Consider the following 6,707-nt stretch of genomic DNA (forward strand, 5'->3'; position numbering starts at 1 on the left):
CTGGTGATGTCCCTGAATAGAGTTTTCTCTTGTGTTGTTGGAAGAGGGTGTTTGCTATGATCAGTGTATATCCTCCTAAATTTTGCATTCCTTAAAGGCAAGATATGTCTTATTCAAAGCTGACTCTCCAGGACCTAATGTGGTACATGATTTACAGCATTCAGTTGAGGAATACTCAGTAAGAAGTATGATTTCTCAGTGCTACCATACACCATATTCCATGTTCATAAATGTATCCTCATCTCATTCAACCTTCAAGCTCCCTGGAGATGGCACTGGTACAGAGTGTGATACTCAGGCTCAGAAGTTGCATAAGTTGGTGAAGCTCACACAATTCAAAAGTGATCAAAAAGCCATGCAAACTCACATCTGTAAAACATTCTGAAGCTCATTCTTTCCCCACTTTACAAACTAGCAAAATAAGATGTCTGTAGAACTCAAAAAATATAAGCAAATGTATTAATCACAAACACAGAAAAGAGGCAGGTAAAAAGTGAAATTTCCCCATCTTTATTACTTCATCTGTTTCCTGGAAAGATAATTATATATTTATGTACAAGATGACGCTCTAATAGGTACACAGTATCTGCTATATGAAATTGTAAAGCATTATGAATCTACTCTGTGATCATTTATAAGATAAAACTTTTGATAACCAAGATTTTCATGCAAGAGCATTCTATCATTCTTAAGTTATTTTTAAAAACATTATTTTTCTTTAAAAATAACTTAAAAACTACAAGAGCACAGTGTGCCGTCATGTAGGCCTGGGATTACACTCTGTTCCTCCCATTTCTAGGCCATGTAGTCTTTGAAACAACTTTAAGAAGACACGTAAAGACAGAGTTGAGAGATTGCAAAGAGCTGGGCATGGCAAGAAAGAAAACAACATGCAAGAGGAAAAATAAACTACATTACATATGACAAATGGTACAATGAGCACTGCAGAAAATCAAAGCACTAAATGGAGGGCAATACTGCATTGCTAATTCAGAACTTTGAAGAAAAGAGTGAATCGAAAATAATGAGAGGATTTTTATGAACAGAAAACAGATCTACTTTTTGAATCACATATATTACAATGAGAGAGTAAAAAAGAAGAACAATTGGAATAAAAGCAGACTCAGGGACACAACTGAAGAAAAACTTCAGAGATTTAAAGATAAATCTTTAAGGAGGCAAAGAGGATGCAAATCAGGAGGAACATCATAGTCCACAGGAAACTAGAGAAAAATTCTCTCACACATCTACAAACCTCCATACACCCTGGATAAAGATTTTTAATACAGGGCCCGGTGGGAGGGGGAGAACAAAACTCGCAAACCTCTGAGAAAACCAGCTTATCTTCAAAGTAACAAAATTATTGTTGGCATCCATATCTCCCTTGCCATTTTAACCCCATGAGAGAGACAAATGAGCGACACTAACAATAATTTAATTAAGAGGGGAAAGTCTGTAAGCCAAGATTTTTGTAACAAGCCAATAATACAATAATAATAAAAATAATAATTATTTTAGTACAATAATAATAATAATAAAGTCAGATATTCAAGAGCTCAGAAAGTCTAGCCAAAAATCCCTTTAAAATTACTTAATAATATACTCCAGTTAACTGAGAAATGATCAAAATTAATGGAGATGCTATGGCATAAAAGAACTTAAAGGCTGAATGTTAAACATAAATGTCTCAGTAAATGATGAAAATGTTACAAATGTACCTAAATCTAAAAATTGTAAAAGTAATTTAGTCTCAGTAAACCTAATTCAAAACAAAAGGTTTTGCCCAAGAGGTACATTAAAATACATTCAACACCACTCTTCATTAAATACAAATCAAAACTACAATGAGATACCACTCTACACCTAACAAGAGAGTTATAATTTACAAACATAAAAGAAGAAAAAGAAAATAAGTACTGGCAAGTATACAGAGAAATTGGAACTCTCGTACGTTACCAGTGAGAACGTAAAACAGTTTCGCCTCTGCGGAAAAGGTTTTGGCAGCTCCTCAAGAACTTACACAAAGGATGACCATGGAGCCCAGCAATTCCACTTGTAGGTACACACACACACATACAGCTGAACACAAGTATGCAAACAAATACATGTACAACATGATTGCAGGAGCAATGTTTACAAGAGCTTAAGAGGCGGAAACAACCCAAACACCAACCAATGGGTAAACAGATAATAGAACTGCGGTATATATAGGCAATGGAATATTATTCAGCCGTTAAAAGAAATGAAGTAGTGATATGTTCTACAATGTGGATGAACCTCAGAAATATTATGTTCACTGAAAAAAATCAGTGACAAAAGGTGGTATGTGGTATGATTCTACTTGTAGGAAATATCCAGAATAAGCTAAATCTACAGAGACAGAATATAGATTGGTGGTTGCCAAGGGTGGGGGCAAGAGAAATGGGAAGTAAACACTTAACCAAAAGGATTTTTTTTAATGGAGAGATGAACATATTTTAGAACTAGATAGAGGCTAGCTGTACGACATTGTGAATATACTAAATGCCACTAAACTGTTCCCTTTCAAATAATTTTTTTAAATAGTTAATTTTATGTTGTGTGAAGTCTGTCTTAATGAAAAATAGGTTTTAATAAAACAACTAGAAAGGAAAGTAGGGAACAGAAGGATAGATTTTTTAACCTAACAAACTAAGTGGAAAAAGTGTTAAGTATCATATGCTTATTGGAGAAGGAAATGGCAACCCACTCCAGTGTTCTCGCCTGGAGAATCCCATGGACGGAGAAGCCTGGTAGGCTGCAGTCCATGGGGTTTCACAGAGTCGGACACGACTGAAGCGACTTGGCAAAAAATCATATGCTTAAAGGAGCAGGTAAGATTTAAGAGGCACTTTCATTAAATCTTAAGAGAAGTGCTAAACTTTTCTAAGTGACACAAAAGAATGCCTGAATATATACATACATACATACAGACAGATACATAGACACACATACCCACATATGTAAGAGAACTATACATTAATAGTTCTCAATGGGAAGATGAGGTATTTTAGAAATACCAGTCCTTCCTAAATCCTAATAAAAAGGCGAAGTGGATATTCAGTAAGTTGACTAATGATCACAAAATTTACCGAGAGAAGTAAATTGGTCAGAATTTCAAAGAAAATTTAGAAAAGTAAAGCCCCCCCCATACCGGATACTATTATACAAGTATAGTAATTAAAGCAGTATGATTCAAATACAAATACTGACATATGGCAAACCAAGAAACAAAGCCTGAATCCCAGTATATGTTACGTAATCATTTGGGGTGTTCAATTTTCTCTTCAGCACCCACTACATCCCACATATTGTCCTAAGGATGAGAGTCAAACCCACATCTCATTAGACACCAATATAACTTCAGCACTATGGCAAAATTAGGAGTAAGAAATAAAATATTCCAACATATTTTAAACTGTCAGTGTATGTCTTGTCTTCTGTAGGGAAGACTTACTTCTCCACTGGAAAAATAATGAAAAAATTCCAAAAGGAAGCATGTACAAAGTTAAAACATAGAAAAAGAAAAATGCTTATATCCTAAAATAAAAACAATTATAGAGCAAAAGTAAAACTTCAGAAATTATTAAGGGTATAAACGGTTATACCATTAACAAACAGTTTACAGCAATCAATTAAAATCACTAAAGTTCTAATGTAAAAGTAGGCAGAGTCCATTAAATGACAGAAGAATAAGATAACAAAATTATTTATTCAGTAATGAGTTAGACAATTTTCAATGGAATACTAACTTTCACTATCAAATTAAATGCTTTAAGAAATCTATTAATATTAATAAAAATATAATGAAATTATATTCCCTTTATACAATGCTGACAGAAACATTGGCACACTTGCTAGACATCAATGTGTCGATATACAGTTGATCCTTGAACAACACAAGTTTGAACTGCATGGGTATCCTTATAAGCAGATTTGTTTCAATAAATATATTGGAAATTTGGGGGAAGGTTTGCAGCAATTTCAAAAAACTTATAGACGAACTGCACTGCCTAGAAAAGTGAAAAAGTTTTAGAAAAAGCTAGGTATGTCATGAATGCATAAAATAGATGTACATATGACACAAAAATTTATGTTAATTGACTGTGTTTTCAGTAAAGACAACAGTAGGCTGAGAGAGTCACCCTGACTCTGAGAGAGTCAACAGACGTAATGTTGGTTTTCAACTGCCTAGAGTTTGGTATCCCCAACCCATGCATTTGATCAATAGTCAATTGCATGTCAAATTTCTTTGATGTATATATCTACATCATAATTCTCCCTCATGTAATAATCAAAGGAAGGCAAACATTTCATATAAAATGTACCTAAAATGTTCATCACAGGTTCATGTATAACAGTAAACACACAAGAAACTAAATATTCAATCATAGAGGATTTGTTAGCTAGATTACTGTATATTATATATTGTATACTATTTAAACCACACTTTTAAATAATATTTAATGATATGAGATATGGTAAACAAAACTTTTAAAGACAGTCTTTCAAAGTATACTCAGATAATTTTAAAATATGGAAGGAAATAGTTCTGAATTATAAATAGTATTACTATGATTGGTAGAATCATCTATTTTCATCTTTATATTTCCTTGTAATTTAAAAATTCTCCACAGTGAGCTCATTTTACTTTGATAATCATGTAGGAAATAAATAATGAGGTCAGTGTGACAACTCACTCTGGAGTACATTATAAAAAGTATTATTCTGCTGTAAATGATTTCATTAGCTCATACCTTTTATCAACCCCCTCCCTTAGTTATGAAATTGAAGCATGAGTAAAAGCTCTAAAGCCCAGAGATGATGTACATTAGCAAAGAATATCAAGATGCTTAACAAGAGGTATTTCATGATCAATTTCCAGCAAGCATACATTGCTCATGCAATTGATTGGCACGTCAAATTCTTGACAAAATAATAAGTGACTCTAGGTGCCAATCACTGTCTCACAATGCATTCCATTGTACACTTTTTGGTGTCAATGATTAAATTATGATGGCATCCCAAATACAGCAAACTGTTAAGAAATTACTCCTCCTCTTGGGAATCTGCTGTTCTGATGCTCTGCCAATCTCTGGCCAAAAAGTCAAGGCAAACACACAGACTGCTTTTCAATTGATGGGTTGAGAGCAGCCAACTTTAGAAATTCCTAGTTATGGCTGGCTATAGTCAGCAGATTTTCTTAATTCCATTGTCTACTTTCAAAGGCAGCCAGTCCTGACAGTTCTCTTGACACTGCCCACCCACGACTCGTTCCAGTTCACCCTATACCTTTCACCTTCAAGAATGACCTCTGTTTTCTCTGTTATTCCACAGCAGGAAAGGAGAAATTTCTGCTACTTTAAAAAAGGTGGTGTGGGGATACTTTTTTTTAGTGACTCTTCTCTATTGAATATCCAATGCATTGAAAGTTAAGAATTATAATCCTGCATTGATGGAAAAAGCAAAACAAAACTGAAGTATGAAAGGGAAATGACACAGTGGAGGATGCATGAATTCAATAAATGAATGCAATGCAAATGAGAGAATCCACAGAAGAGCAGACATAAATACTGCCAACACCAACACTTGCAGAAAAGACGCCACACTAGTCAGAGAGTAACAAGAAGAGGGAACACTCTTAAACAATGGCCACCTGCTAATGGTCTGCATTTCACCCCTACACACAGCACAACAAGGCAAATGAGCTAAAAATAATAAGCCCTATTATTTTTCCTGTTTTATTCTCCCTTCTTATATTTTAGTGAAATCATCTTCCATCCTCTTGTTTCCTATCAACAACAGTACAATCCATTTCCTAATATCTGGGTGATATATTAGCCACCTGAGTGTCAAACTTGTTTTTCCTCATTTTCAGGGGATATTTATGTCATGATTCGCCACACTTATTTCAATATAATTTATTGTGCAACAGTGGTGTTTCTATGAAATAAAATCAAGGCACTGAACCACATCACCAAAGAGGAGTGGTGAAAGTACACTTCATCACAGCCTAACTGAAAAATGTTTTAATATATATTCAGAGTATGGGAGAATTACTGTGATTATTAAAGAGCACCTACATGCAAAGGACACTAAAAAGATGAAAACCACTTAAAACTCAGCTATTTGTTCTTTTAAAAAGCAAAGACAATCATGCAGGCAGAACATTCTGGGACTGAAAGATCGGGACTGGAGGTTCAGACACAGAAAGCATCTGGATATCTGAGGTCCCAGTTAATCGGTGATGTCAAATAGAACTATCTATGTTGCATGATAGAAACCTTTTATGATCTGCATTGTTCAGTATAGCTGTGACTAGCCCCATGTGGCTACTGGGCCTCTGACATATGGCTAGTGCTACTGAGAAATTCTTTAATTTGATTTCACTTTATTAATTAAATTTAAATAGCTACATGGAGGTAGTGGCTACTATACTATAGACAGTAATATGCAGTGTACAGTACTATAGGAAGCTTGTATTAGAAAAGAAACAAGGTGAAACAAATTATGAATAAAAAAAAGTCTGAAGAGTTTAACTCTCCAATGTGACCACACACCCAATGCTTAAAATATTTTGAGTAACTACCTGTTTTAGTCCCTCCTCTGTAGCCACCATTATTTTCCCTTAGATTTGAAACTGATAAGAAAATTCCAGAAAAACTGAATTTAACACAACGTGTATATAT

General features: G+C 34.3%; 1 protein-coding gene across 1 annotated transcript in view; it reads right to left on the bottom strand.

Moving 5' to 3' along the window:
- NPAS3 (neuronal PAS domain protein 3) overlaps positions 1-6,707 on the bottom strand; it is a 940,521-nt gene that overhangs the window by 743,041 nt on the left and 190,773 nt on the right. The window lies entirely within an intron of this gene.

Source organism: Bison bison, unplaced genomic scaffold (genome assembly GCF_000754665.1).
Source record: "Bison bison bison isolate TAMUID 2011002044 unplaced genomic scaffold, Bison_UMD1.0 scf7180017864242, whole genome shotgun sequence".
In the NCBI taxonomy this organism is placed as follows: domain Eukaryota; kingdom Metazoa; phylum Chordata; class Mammalia; order Artiodactyla; family Bovidae; genus Bison; species Bison bison.